The sequence below is a fragment of the Lissotriton vulgaris genome, chromosome 3_1 (genome assembly GCF_964263255.1).
Source record: "Lissotriton vulgaris chromosome 3_1, aLisVul1.2, whole genome shotgun sequence".
NCBI lineage: Eukaryota > Metazoa > Chordata > Amphibia > Caudata > Salamandridae > Lissotriton > Lissotriton vulgaris.
Genome location: NC_141689.1, coordinates 736,995,838 through 737,014,246, shown reverse-complemented (window position 1 = coordinate 737,014,246; position 18,409 = coordinate 736,995,838). Strand labels below are relative to the sequence as shown.

The window sequence follows — 18,409 nt, the reverse complement described above, 5'->3', positions numbered from 1 at the left end:
GGGCCACGGGGTGTGACTTCCTGGTACGCTGACCTGCGAAATGTAGTCATTTTTTAGAGGGAGACGCTTCAATTTGCTACGCAGTATATGATTAACATCTCAAAAATGTACCATGAATTGTCTTGGCAGACGTGAAGTCCTAATTACAAAGTGCTTACTGTATCGTCACTCGGGGAGGTGATGCACAGCGTAAACAGCGTTCTGGGAAGAATGTGTCTCTGTAGGATTTAAGGCCGGCATGGGTCAGAGGAGCAACAGATGGAGTTTTGTGAGGGATTGTCTAGGAGAACGGCCTGGAACACACAGCCAGGACCTGCAGCACTAAGACAGGTTAGTCTAGATTTTTTAAATCGGCTAAATTTTATTTAAAAATATATGTTTATTTCAATCAAATGACTGGCAATAAAAGCTGTAAAAGTAATTAATTACAAATTAACTGAATGCCCTGAAGACCTCCTTACTGCTGTATTTTACAAGAGTCACATTGAATAGATTTCCATGCGCGCAAGCATCCCTCGGCGGTTAACACTCTGCATCACCTTGAAGAGGCAGAGTTTTTTTTCCCGGTTAAAAACAGTTGATGAATGTGATTTGATATTGCTTCGAGGTCTTGGGATTTGTTGCTGTTCTTAAAGATATAGGAAGCACGCCCATCAACGCAGAATCTTGGCACCAGGTTTGTGCTCAGTCTTGGCTAAAAAAGGCACTCTGAGTCACTGTAAGATTACTCGGTGAACTTGCCATTGATAGTAGTAGTGGACTTCGAAAGTAGTGTGACCCGACTCCATGTCACTTGGACACCACAGTCCAGTCCTTGGATTTCTTTAAGCAGACGGGTGCGCTCTGGGACTTGTGGTCTTTTGTGCTCTTCTGTAGAACCAATTAGATTAACACACCTGAGAGTCTAATGAGTTATAAAAGGCTAGCCCGGGCCTAGAAAACTGGTGTCCTGGGAGTCTACTTATAGGGATGCCAGTGTTGCCCCTGGGGGTAAGCAAGCAGATGCTGCTGTGGAGCAGTAGAAGCTGTTCTCTGGACTCCAGATGGTCACTTTTATCGTATTCCCAGCCTTTCAGAGCTGTGAAAACGTCCATACCATTGTATCTGATTAAAAATGAGAGCTTAGGATGCCAATGGAATCTTCTCTGCACAGAATAATATCTGTTAGGAGTACGTGCTGTGTTGTGGTTGATGCGGTGAATGGGTTGGCGTAAAGATGATCCTACAAACTTGCAGTTTTACCAACTTGCTTAGCGGGTTCACTCTGCAGAAGTGTTCATAGTACAGCTGAAGGAGTCCTCTACGTATGTCATGAATGCATTGACACAAGGCTTTAGGTGGGCCAGCCCCGGAAGTTCTAAAAGCAGATGTTCCCTAGCGGCAGTGCTTTATTTGTAAAATAATAGGTGCCGGTGCCAGAAGCGCTGCTCAGACATACGCGGCTGGTGCTTTAAAATGCTTGCCGAATACAAAGGGAGAGCAGTCCTTATGCACCTCGGGCTTCTTTACTTAGCTGCCAGGCACCCCCTGCCTCATTATCTCACTCCTACAGGTTTCTGCTTTCTCCCTTGGGCGACTTATTTTCTGTATTTCTCATCCTAAGTCTTTCCGTTTAGTTTGTTTTTCCCTCTTTTGGTCTTGGGAAATGTCTGATGAGGAGAAATAAGTGCAGATCCCCAAAAATAAGTGCTGGTGCCCCCACCGGCAAACACCACCTGAAATTAAGCACTGATTAGCAGGCTCTGCCTTTTTGCCCACATCCTCAGGGTGAAAAAAAATCGTAACTCTTCAGCAGTACCACCCATCACAGCCTTCGATGTAACTTCAAAGACACTTGTTATAGTTCTTTCACAGACTCGTCATGTCAGAACTGAAGCATTTTCAATATTATATACATCAAAGCCATAGTTGTCGCTTTTTTATCTTGTACAACCAACAACCATTGATAAAGCCAATAGTCCTGGCTTGTTGTTGATGTTATTTTACTTGTTGTATTTCATATCTGGAGGAAATGACAGAAACAGCAAAGTACCAGTTGGGCGGCACGCTATATTAAGCACAGATTTTTAGCTTACGTGTTTTAATCATGCACCTAATTACATCAGTCAAGCCCCTCAGAGAGATCCCCCATTTTTTTAAAATCCCATTTAAGGCCCTGCATAAATAGCAGTATGCATGTGAGCATTAATTAAAGAAGGACTCATGTCACACCTTGTAAAAGGGTGCACTTTGGTGGCAGCTGTGACGTTGTGGTCAGCTGCTGTTGGGCATAATGTTAAAGTAATCAGGGTAAAGAGTGTTAGCATATTTGAAGACAAGTACAGGACCCACAGACTCAAATCTTTGTCCTGTGACTGCATAAGGGACCACTATGTATACAGAGCAGGTAGCCACGGCTTGTTGACCTGGGAAAAAAAACGGCAAAAAGTGCTTATTGGCAGAAGTGCAACAATACTGCACAAGAGCTGCGATCATCTGTCATGAGTCTTCCGAAGTTTGGAACTCAACGCCTACTATTCACAAACCCAAAACCAGACCGAGCAACAAACCATTCCAGTTCTGAAAGATGAACTTGGCATTATGTTGATGACAGTGAGTATGTATATCTGCCACCTCTTGAATGTGAAGCTCAGTATCTTAGTCACCGCAGACATATTTTTATGCTAAAGGTCTCTGAATCTCAAGTTAGTCAACGCAGACATCAAAGACCTTGCCTCGGAGCCCTGTTGACCCACACATCAGATCATGAGACAAAGGAAAGAGTATGAATATGTTGTCGTTTTTCACCAGGGTACAAATTCCTGTTAGCGCTAAGCCTGAGAGGCGGCTGGCTTGTTCTGGTACAATGCACTCTATGCTTCTGTGATCGCGACTCCGGAGTGCATGGACAGAAAGCCAAAGAGGATTATTGAGGACACCGTCTCGCAGCTCCTCGGATTAGGATTGTTATAAGGAAATACCTTGCCCTTTCATGCATGAGCAGTCCGTCTTATAGATTTAAAATCTTCTCCATTGGGATTTAAAAAGCTTCTTCAGCTGAAATGGGCAAGCGATGAGCTGACCTCAGACTGCTGCATGCATGTCTGGTACAGATGGTCTTATGGCAGCGCGTGCAGTTTCATGCAGCCACTGCTCTATAACACTTGTCGGTGATGAACCGATCCTTTTTGCAGGCTCTGAGACCCGGCACACCACTGCCTTGAGAGATGCGCATTGACTCAGAGGTCTTTCCTGTGCCCCACTTATTAATAACTACCACCAAAGTAGAGAAAGCTCCAAGGTGAGCCTTTGCTTTTGAACAAACATTTTGTTTTTAGCACACTGATGCCTGATTTAATGAAGTGATTGTAAAGCATGATTGTGGATGGAACCCTACAAACAATAATTGTACTGCTTCTGTAACCGCTACGTTACTCCACAAAAGAGTTTTTCCTGTGCTCCATGATCAAGTCCAGATGTAGCTTGTTGCCAGAGTATGCTGCCTCATAGATTCTATTTAACATCACAGAAAATATTTCTATATTTCTTATTTAGCACACAGCATGCCAAGATTCCTGGCAATGTCATGTCAAGGAAGCTTACCTTGTATTCCAGTTAAGAGTATGGTGCCTCTCACTGTCCACAAGAAGGCATTGTGGGGAGGATATAAGGTAAAAGGAAACGTGCTACAGTTCAGATAAGCGGGCTGTAGTGGCAGCCTACATCATTTTAATGAAGCTTGAAAAAGGAAGAACAAGGGCTTAATTTGAGCTAGTGGTTTCCGGTGCTGGGCATGGCACTTAATTGTCAACACCAAGGTTTGTAACAGTCTGCCACATGGTGGCACTGTCTGTATAATTTAGAGCTGAGCACAACAGCAGTTGTTTATTAAGTTAATATACATTACACATGACCATTAACTGCTACCCAGGCCATATCCTTTAGCTGTAGGGGCCTGGAATTAGACTGAATTGTCACACTTGTAGGAGTGTGATAATTAGTAATTATGTTGGGACTGCATTTGGTAGCCCAGGGAGGGGCAATGTGTGGTGCAAGCTGAGGTGCCCTCCTGATGAGGGCCCTGGCACTTATATATTTTACAAATTAAGCACTGTAAAGTCTGTGAAATGATGACCTGATGGTTACAATTTGCACCAAAGCACTTTTTAGCAGCATAGTATGTATTGTTACAGGTAGGAGACTATATATACAAATATTTTTTTTCAAGCTTAGCTCATTTTTAGGCCCCCGGGCGCTCTTCGGTGGTGCTTCCGAGATGCGGCAGAGCCAATCCACAATCAATTAGTATTTCTGTTTCCCACGAAATGCAGGACTTTGCTAGGGCACTAGCAGGACAGGTAATGAATCTCCAATCCAATTTGGTCGTTCAAATTAGCATTTATTAACAGCAAGCCAGCAACGCATTCCCAACGTGTTTCAGTCTACACTTAGACCTTGCTCACGGGACTGTCCCATATATATATATATTTCCTGCCTTGGGGTTGCTGCTCGTTCTTTGGTAGGAGGTGAAGGTCATATATATATACATATATACATATATATATACATATATACATATATACATACATATATATATATATCTATATATATGACGCTCGAAAACTCTTCTCAGTTTCACAAGAAAGAGGCAGCACTCATAGACCAAGAGTTATCCAGTGATTTAATCTTCAGGGAACAGAAAAGCACAGACGCGTTTCGGCGTAAGCCTTTGTCAGTGTGTCCTATATATATATATATTGGTCCAGTTGAAGGCATAGCGCCGAAACGCATAGACCGTCCATATCTCTGCACAACTGGTGAAATTAAATAAATATTGAAAAAGAATAACTGTCCGGGCCTGACTTTCTTCATGGTGCCGTGGTAGCCTTGCTGTGTAAGGCGAAAGAGTTGGTGATTACGAATATATATATATATATATATATTTGTATATATATATATATATATATATATATCATGTCCTAAAAATAGTTCACAAAAATATCATAATGGTATAGTATCTGTATCCAACTGGACAGTATTTAGTGTGCAATATTTATGCCAGATGATATATCTGCATGCGACATTCTGACATATCGTCTGTATTGTGATTGTTTGGCTCCATTTCGTTTTGGGTGTTTGTGACCACGAAATCAATGTTCGTCTTTTGTCTATAAACATTGCCTACAGGCAAATATAAACAATGACTTTTGCTGCAGCTAAACTTAAGTGACCACGGCAAAATGAAATAGAGTCCCTTGTTAAATGGCGTAAAACGGTTAATATTAAGTACTACCAGAGCAACTTAAATTTATGTACCATGTACTCTTTAGTATCTTTACTCTGTCCACCCTACACCTGCCCACCTCTCTGTCAGTCAACAGTTGTTATTATGTTGTTGTATTTAAATATGTACCCTAGTGCTCCAAAGTGTGTTAGCTCTGTACACCACAGACAGTGGTTTCCCTGAATTTGCTGGAACTGTTGGGTATAACCTTGTATATCACTAGCACTGTAGAGAGGTCAGGGCACCCATGCATCCATAGATACATATGTAATTATGCACCAGTGCTCCCAGGCTACTAGGACTGTTTCCACTGGTGTGGTTTATTTTGTATTTATTTTATACAATTCGTAAAGCGCGCAAATACCCGTGAGTATCTCAGCACTAGGGACAGCGCGCAAGAACCAGAGACTATAGACTATTGGCTGAATAGCCATGTTTTTGTCATTTTTCTGAAAGCGAGTAGAGTAGGGCTTGCTTTGATATGGATTGGAAGAGAGTTCCACAGCTTGGCCGTGGCAACAGTGAATCGATTGTCGCCCCACGAGGCTGTCTTTGTGCGGGGGACCCTTAGCAAGTTTGCTGTGGATGAGCGTAAAGCACGATTAGGGATGTAGGCACCTAGGGCCTCATTCAGGAACAATGGTCCAGAGTAGTGCAAAGCTTTATATGCAATGCAAAGGGCCTTGAACTTGATGCGTTTTTTTATCGGGAGCCAGTGATACTGCCGGAGTATGTGTGAAATGGATTTGTATTTGGGGGTTCCTGATAAGATTCTGGCTGCTGAATTCTGGACCAGCTGTAATTTATTGAGGACTGGTTCTAGGCTGCCATGTTGCATTTGCCTTGGTCACCTTTTGGTAGTCCAGAGGAAAGTCACCTTGGTGTATGCGGCATAGCCGACATGCCATAAGATAAGGGAGCATGAAGTTGGCCCCTTCCTAGCTGAGCACTGCTTCCTGTAAATATGCACTCGGGTGAATGCTTATCAGTGTGATATAAAATGTCACTGACAATAAGGGCACAAGCTTAGCCCTGCAATAATAGCTTGTAGCTATACATAATGGTTTGTAGCTGTCCTCGCCCAGGCCTGAAATCAGGTAAGCAGCACTTGAGCTGAGCTGAACACTCACGCAGACTCCAACCTGTAGCGTAGTAAGGGTGCCATGGTCCCTGGTGCAAGCAAGGAAAATGTGCCTTTTGAATGCTGTTGGGGTAAAAAATACAGAATGTATCAAGTTTCAGGGGGCATCTCGGAGACCTGAGCCCATTGCCACTGCACCAATAGTAGCTGTGCCCCTGACTCCAAACATAAATATGCAGCAGCAACAAAGTGGCCCTTACCGGCTTGGCATGAGTGAAAGAGACAAAATATGGGAGGCCCTGAAAACTACTGAACTCCTTGGATAGAAATCGATCTTCGTCGTGCAAATATTTTGCTGTATTGTGCTATTAGCACTCTAATGTGCCAGAGTGAGATCAAAGCACCATTAAGGGTGATGCAAAATCCTATTTCTTATTTATTCTTGGGCAATTTCGTAATATTCCCAAAAAGCACTAGTAATTTAAAAAAGTAACTTTAAAACAGATGCAGGAGCTGTTATAGCCTCTACTCGGAACATTAGATCTTTTTAAAACACACCGACCCACACTGTCAGTTACTTGCAGAGGTTCAGCTACAAAGGAACCTGTCGTGCATTATATTGATGGGATTTTAGTGTCTGCGGCACTGCGACCAAGATAAATGTTAATGTCCAGGTCGCAGCTCGGAAAACTGGTGTTGGTTGTCTGTCTCAGCCACTGCGGTAGCCGTACACATGTGGGGCCAGACAGATGGATTGCATGCTTCTTTCATGAACCGATATCCAGCCACGCAGGGTCCTGCAGGACTTCGCCTTTAAGAAGCCCTTCAAATTATCCGGAACATTCTATAGACACATACTAAGCCTGATGTATTACTATTTGGAAAGTTCAAAGCCCACCAGAAAAAAAATGGATTGTGTCTAAACTAGTCTGATGTCACCGTCACTGCTTGAGGGGGGATGTGATCGGCTCGAGCGCCGAACCGGAAAGACTCTGCACGCTTGGACGCCTCTACGTAAGCACGTATGTGCGTAGATTCCCACGGGAAGTGTGTACTGGTCTCTGCCTACATACTCGCTGCCAAAGGGCGACGTTAGGTTGACAGATGGAGGTCCCATCTGTGCTTTGCCTAGATCTACTTACAGAAATAATGTAAAATACTGCAACAAGTATGATGTTGGTGCGGTGCCCGTTGCGTGAACTTGAGCAGCTGCTGGTTAATACAAAATGTGTTAAAAATCTAATATAGCAGCCAATAATAGGCAGCTGCTGCTGGTGAGTGCTTATGTCCTGGGACTGGTGGACAATTACACACACAGCAGTCTGTAGATTTAAGCTCTGAGGCCAGTAGGTCATCTTCCATGTCAGTGCAATTTGGCCTATTATAGGATTAGGTTAAAGTAGGCGGCATTTGAAGAATAGCGGGTCAGGTGATCATTTGACCAATCCTGGGACTTGATCTAGGGAGGGAAGCACATTCAGTTAATGCAGATATCACCTAACACTATTTAAAAGCATCCCATTCGTCTGCACACTGCGATCACTGCCCTCCAGGGAGCCCTCCCAACACTTGACATCTGTAGGGCTTGTAGGGCCAGACAAGCGCTCATCTGCCTCAGATCAGATGTGGCTAAAAATGGAGGCTCTTGAGCTCTTTAGCCTAATAAACCAAGTGCTTGCTCGTTTTATTGGTAGGGCCTAGTCAGCATAATTGGAGACGTGGGAAGATTATAGTGCTTACAAGTCGTGAAAGTAGGTAACATATACTTACATCATAGTTCACAGTCCCAGGGGGAGCACCATTTCCCTCTCTAGTAGGAGGTGGAGGGCAGGGGGCTCACTGTTTCCCAGACACCAAGAATGAGGTTACCTCCTTGAGGGCTCTGGACATAACATTCCTCCGACACCACACATTATTCACAGGGCTGTACCACACATGTTTTTAATGTGCAATGAGAATTGTATCTTCTTCTAGAACAGATCCTTCGACCCACCCCTGTTAAACCGCAAGCCCACACACACTCCCTCATCATTTTAAACCACCCACGTGTCTGCGACCAATTGCATTGCACTACAGACAGTTGGTCTTGTACTAGAATTTCATGACCAAAATAAGGGCTGACAGAAATATTTAGTCCTAAATATCACTTACGAAAATAACGTTGTTAGGGTTATTAACAGAACATCTACTCCAAACAGGACAATATTTTTGTATACAATATTTAGAGCACATTTTTTCTTTCAGCCGATATTTTTGATAATAATATCTTGACAGACAGCCCTGCAGTTATTGTTTTGGGATGGTTTCCTATCTAGCAGCTTAAACTAGAATGTATTTTCGGTGCTACGGGCAAATAGAATTTTGCCACCTGGAGCGTTACCCATACATTTAAAACTGCACCTTTCAGGCCTTTCTGCTATGGCAATGATCAGGTACTATGCTAAATCGGATATGGCCCTTCACTTTTTGAAAGCACTGGACCTGGCTACGAAGTAGGTAAAGCAGATTGCGCAATTTCTACTCTGTAGGTAGCGTGAAGGCTCCTTTAAGGTGACATAAGTCCATGGCAATAGTCAGATTGCACAGGAACATATAGTCTAGGACATTGGCATATATGATTGTACAGGCAGGATATGCATCACTCAACCAAAGCACCTTGAACCAGCCTACCACTGTAAGTCGTACTTGCCTCTCATGTCTATCTTCTCATGTCTTTGGCCTCCACACTCTGGCTGAACTTCAGTCTGGAGACATCGGCCAACCTTCCACCAGCATCTTACTGCTTTTTATTTAGCAGTAGCCCATTCTCCTCAGGTGAGTGGGGCGTTCACAGCACCCGTAGTGAGGTACGGTTTTGGTGTCTGTGATTCTGAGGGGCTACCTGTGCTGTATGTGTGATTTCAAGGTGAGAGTGCTGCAGTCACGTAGTTGCCCCCTCAGAATACCCAGACCTGTGAATCCACTGACCTCTTCCCCACACCTGAACTGCTAGTCTGGCCGCTTGAATCTGTTATAGATTCGCACACTCTGCACGCCTCCAATGGTAGCTTGCTTAAGCTAGGAAGACTACATCATTTTTCATGAATTTCTTTGTTTTTACATGGACTTTGTTTAAGTGCAGTGGTCTGATCTGTGTGGACTCTAAGTGCTAAACCAGACATCATTAAGAGCGGAGAAAGCCTGTAACACAGAAGCTGGTACACACATGTATGTGGCAGCTTCACCCTGTACCCCATACCTCGCTGGGAGTCGGCCCCGTTCAGGCAGGTTTCACCGGGCTGCTGGCCTCACTGCACCGCCTGAAGTCACGTCACACATCCAAATCTCCACGACGTTCCCTCGACTCGTAAACATCCTGATGAGAGCCTCCCACTTTTTTGACAATGGTAATTATCACCTCAGAAGCCTGTATTGAAACACCTTAATAGGTGACCTATAAATAGGCCAGGTATTGTGAGACACCTCTCTTGAGTCAGCAGGATGTGCGAGTCCTGTGCTCATGGGCCAGTGAGCCCCACGCGGAACAACACACTCCACAGCCGGGGTGGAGGGAAAAGGGAGCTGCAATTAAAGAGGCACGTCTGCTAATAAATACCTTTCCTCTGACACGCAGTGAGTGCTCCCTGCCAGGTGTGAGGAGCGACAGGTGCAGAGCAGCTCTGAGGCCTGTGTGCCAGGCAGCGCCCAGGCACACACTGACCACAGCTGGTAAGTGGCACAGCCAGGCTACTGCTTGGGCACATCTCCAGACAGGTCTAAGCCGAGGCCTTCACAGAGCGTATGGTTTGCGTCAGTGGGAATGCCCACTGTAGCAGTCGCTGCTCAGTTAAAGACCAGAACTTCCCCAGTCTAGGCTCCGAGCTCTACCACTTCCCAAGCGCTCTTCGCATGTGCCCACATGAGGGTGAAGGTTAGGGTGGCCTTTCTTTCGTTCTCCGTTGTGGACTGAAGACGACAAGGGAACATTCAATATTTATTTTGTTTCCTCTTGTGGTCGTCATGTCGAATCCCTCCCCCGCACCCCCCACACCCTCCCTCAACCCCTATCCCCCAAAATCCCCCCCTAACCCCCTCTCCTCCGGCCCAACTAGGCTCCACCGCTCTTACCTGCACGGGCTGCGGCTGGTTCTAAGAAACTAATGTGTAGATGTTTTGAAAAGTTTGTGAGAGGATATTGTTAAAGATTGGGAGCCCTTTAAATTAATTTTAAAAATCAACGAGTTTCTAATGTCATATGATAACAAGAACCACCAGAAAAGAACCTGGAGAGCAAATATTTGCTGCCAGTACACTTCAAACCTGTCTTAGACTTACTCATTCACCTAAAGGATGCATTACATAACATAATAACAGCATTACAGGTCTCATCATAGATGACGTAGAAACACTTCCCACATAGGCTCAAAACGAAGACAACACTCTTTCAACCACACACCCTTACACAGTGCAGTGAGCTACCCTTGTAGCCAAGCACTTAAGCACCACATCTGCCTGTAGTAGGCACTAGGTGGGGTGGTAGGTTTGAGCTAGGTTCAAGCTCTACTAATATCAAATGCATATGTACATAAAAAAAATACATGTCTGCAGATTGTTTTCCAAATGGCAGACAAAGTATTGCATGGTACCATTTAAATTCATGTCCTTGCATGATATATCGGTATTTGTAGAGCACAACCCTAATTTTAGAGCAGCCGAGCACTGAACAGAGGGTATGCCTCCCTGGAAGAGACTGTTGTAGGGGCAGGGGTAGATTCTCGGGTAAGTAGTAGCGCTCCTTCAAGAGCCACACCTTCAGCTTTTTTCTGAATTATACTACAGTTGGTGCTGGTCTGCTGCTGCTAGAGCTGCTGTTCAGATCCTGGGAGCATGAACTGAGAAGGCTTGCCTTCTGTATTTTTTCTTATTATTTTTTTTCGGGTCTGTTGACATCCAGGCTCTTGGCCTGGCTTTGCCACCGGCCAAGGGTAGTTAGAAATATTTCCTAAAGTGAGATAGAGCACCTCAAGCTCGTTCTCCACTTCAACAGGGCAAACACCAGTTTGTTTTATTTATTCTCTGTCTCTCTTTTCTATTGCATCCCCTGCTCCCTTTATTTCAAAGTACTCTTTATTTTAAAATACTTACATCATCAGTAAGGTTCAATGCACTCTAGTCTTGTGGTTGTACCAGAAGCTCTTCCTGGGACGCTAGAGTGTCATAGAGCCACCTGCCCTTCTGAAACACAGTCTTGATCCACACAAACAATCACAGGGAGTGGGTTAGTTTGTTACTAATTAATTCTTAGTTCCGCCCGCATTGTCCTAGGTTTGTTCATAGATTGACACAGGCGTGCCCTGCAGCAAACACGTGCCATTGTGTGCGTGTGTGAGCAATGCATATGCATTTCATTCATGCCAGGGCGCATTCCTCACATGAGTATGTAATTTAAGTGAATATCTGAGGTGAAGGGATGGAAGTGGTTGGCGAGCCACATGCAGACGTGGCTTGAGTGAGAAGACCCAGAAGGGCTAGTCGTGGTGAGGTAAGGTGAAAACGTACTTAGATGAATGAAGGATACTCCACCTGGAGCATCGGGGGAGGGATCTATGTAGGTATGTAGGGATGTATGTAGGTATTGCCAACTTTGCCCAGGTTGTACTGCCAACAGGGGACGGAGAGAATCCCTCTTTTTATCGTTAAAACAGTGGGCTAAAGAATTTTGACGCTTGTAGCAAGATGTGTCAAATCTAGCTGAACGTTGATTTTTAAATATCGTGTCACATCGCTGTTGTTAAGCATTGCATATATCAGGATAACTCTTCCCCTGTTACATCTTCCAAACACATACCCATTACAAAGGAATCACTCATTACAACATTTTAAACACCCAGTCCCCAGTCCTGTTGCATTTGTACAAAGGCACTACCCGTGGATTTTGTGGGTCTGCAACTGCAAACTTGCCTTTAACGCTGGCTTGCAAAGTGCTACAATTTGTCAAGGGATCTCAATTTTTGTAAACTCATATCATCACACATTTACATTCAATGTATGAATGAAAATTAGATTTAGAAGGGGAAACATTCACACCGAAAAGCATCTCAGTGCTGAAAATCAATGAAACAAAAGCAGTCCTGTCCCCCCCAAAAAGATACACAAAGCTGACTGAAAAGATAGGTTTTAAGAAGCTTCCTAAAAGTTTCAAAGTGGCAACTTGTTTTAGTGGGAGCGGAAGATTGTTCGATACCTTTGTCCTGAGAACCAGTAGGGATTTCCCCCCACCAGTTTGTACCAAGAACTTTAGGATGTAGAAAATATTGTTACTAGCAGATATCGTAGTTTTCTTTGGGGAAGATAGGGAACAAAGCAATCTGTGACAAACAAAATTATTGACACAACAGTGCACTGCAGCTCGTGTAGGAGAAATGAAAAGTCTTGAATAGCATCTGTAAGAAAGCTCTCAATTTTTTTAAGGGTAGTCGGGTAAAGAGGGAGCTCAACGTCAGATGATCCTTGCAAGAAATAATGCCGCCCGCAGTTGCCAGGCATTGTATTCTACTTGAACTAGTCTGCAGTAGCCACTTTATTGGAGGGGCCTTGCTGCGCATTATTAAGACTTCGGGTTTGGGTCACACCTTGTGTTCAGTTGTAAGCCAGAGCATTGATCACTGATTGACTCTAGGCCCCAGCCTGCAAGCAGAGATCCCTCTGTATGTATGAAATGTGTGACTGTGGAGGTGTATTTGTGACCAGTCACACTATACACTGACAGTATCTGCTCACCTACGAGGGTGGAATGTCTGTAAAAAGACCTTAATGAGGTTTAGGCAAATCACAGCTGATTAAACCATTCTGGTTGAGGGGTGCATTGGTGCAACCAACATCATAAAACCCCCAGCTAAATAAACTATGGAAACCACGGTAGACGCATCTAGAATCCATGCATCCCATCTGATATAGAGGCAAAAAAGAACAAGAGAAAACTAATTGCCACCAGTGAAGGCAAAATGGACAAAATGTAGCAAAGAAGAACGGACATTTCGGGCTGTGCAGTCAACTTTCGGGGGCAATGGAGCTCAACTGAGAGCAAGCAGCCTCAGAACATGTGGCATCCAGTGCCCGTTGAGAAGTACTGGATGGCAACATGCTGTGTGATAACAGTAGTACCGTATCATATTGATGCCATATGTAGCCTATGATCATTCAGACCAGCAGGCAAAATCACCTCTTCAGATGTCGCCATGAGCAATCAGTCTGCTGCAGCTCCCACCCAATTGGGTGTTGCTTATGAGCTGAAGGAGCAACAGGAATTGCGGTTGAAAGCTGATCCTTGATCTACATCAGATGTAGACCTAGAGCTCACAGGTAAAACGCTTGTCTTAGTGTGTAGCACCATTTGATCATTTTCTGAGGTTTTGTACAGCTTTCTCAACTCATATTGTGTTTTGTTTTGTTGTCCCTTCGTTTAATATGTGTGCTTTTGGTGGCTTGAAGTGTACATTTACCTCTGATGCAAAGTTACACGGGCAGTTTCACATGATGAGGTAAGGAAACGGGTCTAAGATGCCACCTAGTTGTTGTCCAAATTACTGTAAAAAAAGCCAGAGATATTTCTGTTTTTTTCTCTTTAACGATAGCCCTTCAGCATGCAAAATGCTATTTTTCCAAGGGCTCTGAAAACCCTCAGGCTGTTTCTGTAGAGTCTCAAGACATGCTTTCCTAGTACAGTGAAAGGAGGGAGAATGCAAGTGCTCATTTCACTTAAATGTCACAGTTTCTGGTTAGTGCTTTGCCTCTAGGCGAGACATTTTGTAAAGTCCTTCATGCATGGGTAGAATATGAGATTTGTTAGTCAAATAATAACTAAAGTCGTGGTTTTAAGCTTTGTGGACACAAGTCCACCCGGCAGTAAGAAACTGGTTAAAAGGGCAAACCCTCTGTCAATTAGTGATGAGGTTCTGCTAATCGGTCTCAGCTAGTTTTGCACTCAACAGGTTAGATTAAACTGCTTGTTTCACCTCCCACCAATACTGACTCTCTCTTACAGCTGATTTATCCCTTGGTGACATGCCCACCATGTTATTACCCCACTCACCACCACATCAGTCGGCTACCTCCATGGCGTGGTACTAAGATTTGATCAGAATATCCTTTGACATAAATATTGGGTCCTAAATATTGTTTATAGAAATATCGCACCTTTGCAGGCAATACTTGAAAATCTACACCCATGAAGACAGTGATTTTGGAAACGACATTTGGAGTACAATATTGTGGCATTCAACAATGGCCAAAGAGCTAACAGTTTTGGCATCATAGTTGAGAGGTTGAGCTTCTGCAGAGACTCCCTCATATTTACCTGGATCCTTAACCACTGCAGTAGTATCAGTGCATGTAATAGTTGCCCGTTTTTAATCCATGACCATACGCTGAAGCATAGAGCCAGCAGTCCTATAAGGCATAAACTCAGGCTAAGTGAGCTAAAGTAATAAGATAATTATAGATCAGTTTAATCATTTTGTTTTACACAGATTGCACGGAAACAGTGCGATGTCTTGTTCAAGAATGTATTCCTTAACCAGTTGTGGCTCGTGTGACTTGCAAGTGCGGTGGTCGCGCGGAGGGATTTAAAACTAAATTTAAAAAAAATTACTTACCACATTCTGCGCCGCCTCCGCTCCTGGCTGGGTCCCGCTGCAGGTCTGGGACATGAAGAAGGCAGTGTAGTGATTGGTGCAGACAGCGCCTAGCCGGGAGCCTAAGTGGAGGCCATTTTCTCTGTGAAGGTTGCATATATGCCTACCTACTGAAAATCCAGAGCGTGCATGACTGGTTTGGTCGGCCCCAGAAGGCCGACCAAACAGTCGGGGCATTCAGAGTGGACAAGCCACTTCTCCACAATCTGCCCACCCGCCTGCCCCCAACAAGGTATACCCTCCCACCTGCCCCCAACCAGGCATGCCCTGCCTTCTGCTTTCTCGCACCGCGAGAAGCAGAAATATAAAATGGTATTTAAAATACCATTTTATGTTTCTGCTTTCTCGCAGTGCGAGAAAGCAGTGGGGCGACGCTCCTCATCCCTAATGGAGGAACCACCCCTGTCCTTAGCTACTTCCATTCATTAGTATATTGAGTTTCCGGTATTGCAGGCTTTTAAATGAAGTACATTGCTGTTCAGGGAAAGCAATGTCCAGATATTTTACAAGAGAAGAACATGCTGAGTTTTCCAAAGACCTGTAAAGAAATTTGAGGAATGTTTTATATTATGCTTGCTCCTAGTTTTCAGTATTGCCCTCAAATACAAATGTGGGCAGATGAGTAAAATATAAGATAAGGGCTCCTCATCCATTGGACAAAGTCTACAACTCTTCGGTGTACCTGCAGCAAATACCCATGGTGATAAAGTTGTAATCGGAATTTGTTGAAAGTGGAGTATTAAAAACACCTTCCCGAACTCGAGGTTCCACTATATCAGAACTAAACAATGACTAATTCTGAGGTATGTGTCCTAGGCTCGATGTGTGATGTATATCCTCACTTCTCTTAGGATACGCACCGCCAGGAACGGTGGCAGATCCTTCTCACATCTTGCACCTACCTTGTGGAACTCACTCCCCTTGCATTTACGTATGGTTACTGATCATAGCCAGTTTTGGAAAAGGCTAAAAACCTGGCTATTCTGATCACTCCTCCTCTTCTGCGGTCGTTTCTACTTCCCTTTTATGGTTTTGGCTAGCGCTTTGAGACCCTTGGGTGATATGTGTGCTTAATAAAATCTTATGACTATATCATTTGGAAATCTCATAATAGACGTCATATCTTTCAAACACATCTTAAGTTGACCATTCTCTGTGTTTTACCTTTACATTTTACCCATTTTAACTTGATGTACGCTTCTCCTATGTATATTTGTTAAATGTATGTTAAATACATTTTGACTTGATATAATGCCCCCTCTTTTGCTTGCCACCGGATTGGCTGGTTTTCTCATACATTGTATGGAAGCGCTGCTATCATTCCAGCTCGATGGCTAATTTTAGGCTTGTTTCGTGGGCTGATTCACACGAAACAGGCTGCGAAGATTGAAGCGTTCTCTGGGAGCAGCTTGGGTGATTCCTTCAGTCTCCTCTATGAATGCTCCAGGAAGAGGCGGTCACTTCTCCATTGTCAATGTGCAGCGACTGACCTTACCGGAACTTGTGATGTATTCACGTGCTGAAAATTGCAAACCAGCCCTTGTGTTCTGTATTGTAAGCATTGTTCTGGTCACAAATTGGTGGAACTGCATTGTGCAGCTGTAAAAGCTATATTTGGAAGCTTTGCAATGCGCCTTGGATAGAATCAATGGTTTCCTGTCATTATCGTGAGTTAGTAATATCTGGAACGCGTGAAGCCGGTGATAGCAAACAGAAATAGTGCAGTAATTGGTCTTCATAAACGAGCGCCAAACCATTTCCCAGGTCACTCCTAATGACCTTCATCTTGCTCTGCTGTGATAGGCTGAGCTGGGAATAGACACACTATTGCTGCTGTAATACTCGGAATCTCCTTCCCATAATCAGGGCCACTATAATTATGCGAGTGTGCGGCCACAACGATTTTCGTATAATTATAGATTTGCTGCATTTGCCACATATCCAATCATCTGCTACATAATCTGCAGATATTTAACAACAACCCAAAAAGATTTTAAATCAAAAGGTTCAAAAGTTACTAAAAGTGCAGCAGCACGTGATACTCCACAGTGGAAGGCCTTTTGAAAAGTTTGTCCGGTCACCTTTCAGTTTCTTATTGCTATATTTAGGTATTAAACAGGCAGCATTAACAAGTGTAAAACGTACCAAATAATGACGTAATACTCTTAAAAAATGTGCCGCATTATGCCGCATAATTTACTCAACCCTGCCGCATTGTTTGGCCCTCTACTGCTGCATAATCCCAGTGACCCTGCCTATAATCAACACATAGACTTATTTTATTTTTTAAAAGGTATATTGACAATCATCTGTCTTTAACTGTGCTTCTTAGCTCTCGGATGCCCTCATTGATGAAGGTTGAACTTTACAAGAAATAAATCAATGTTTGTAGTAAATTCAAGGTCAAACCCTTTTTGTTTTGCCCCCACCTTGCAACTCCCCTCCTGTGTTATGGGGTGAGTCATAGGTTAGCTACGGATGCTGAAGCGACCGTACATATAATATAAGGAAAGTAAGCCCAAACACTGTTATCGACGTAGTTATGGCAGTGGCTCTCGGAATTAGTAGTGCTAAGTGCATTTGAGTAAACATTATTTCGATATTTGCTCTTGTTTAGCTGCTGAAATGTGTTTGTCGGAAGAACTGTAGCTATCTGAGTGACTGACGCATGGGCCGCGCCTCTGCCCCGCGGGCGTCGCAGGAGCCACCTTCTATCTGGACAAACAGTGAGCAGACTTTACCGACGCACTATCACAGGTGGCGCAGTGTGCGCGAGGGAGCTGTCTGCAGCACGGCTCTTTCATCCTTATCGCGAGATATGGCCTAATTAGCTGGATAGGCCCGCCTGCATGTGCTGTACAGAAGCCACAAAATGTCGCGCTCTGACTGGCGCCAGAACCAAGGAAGGAGATGGATGAGGCCTCCACGTTCTGATCTGAGCAGAACACCTTCTCGGTGGGTGATTCAAGAATATCTTACCAAGTCTTACCTAGGTAAACGTCTGCCGTGCCGCGTCCTGTAGAAACAAGCATTGGCAAAGCAAATAGGATAGACACTCATAATAATAATAATAATAATGGAACTAGAACTATGTACCATTGCTTTATCCTTCCAGAACCTATCTAAGCCATTGCACCAAACCGGAAACAGCCACCTCTTGAGGTATTGTCTACCACAGAGGTGAATGTGGATTGTACAGCCTCTATACTCACATTACATGGCCATCTGGCAGTGTGGGCTGGTAGGGGTGGCCGGGGAATGGGGTGAAAGAGAATGCAAGCACTGCACACCAGCAAGAGAAAACTGTACACCGAGGAGGGAATGACTGTCGGAATGGAACACATCAGAAACGTTGTGCACTTCAGCTACACATCAATACAATGGCTAGCATGA

At 44.1% G+C, this 18,409-nt stretch overlaps 1 protein-coding gene across 4 annotated transcripts in view; it reads left to right on the top strand.

Annotated features, from left to right (window-relative positions):
• SEMA6A (semaphorin 6A) overlaps positions 1-18,409 on the top strand; it is a 191,585-nt gene that overhangs the window by 46,785 nt on the left and 126,391 nt on the right. Inside the window, exon 1 of one of the 4 annotated variants that reach the window (XM_086961061.1) lies at positions 205-330. The exons of the other annotated variants lie outside the window; for them this stretch is intronic. The gene's annotated coding sequence lies outside the window, so the exon portion shown is untranslated. Of the gene's footprint in view, positions 1-204; positions 331-18,409 lie in introns of those variants that run through there. 4 annotated transcript variants of the gene reach the window in all.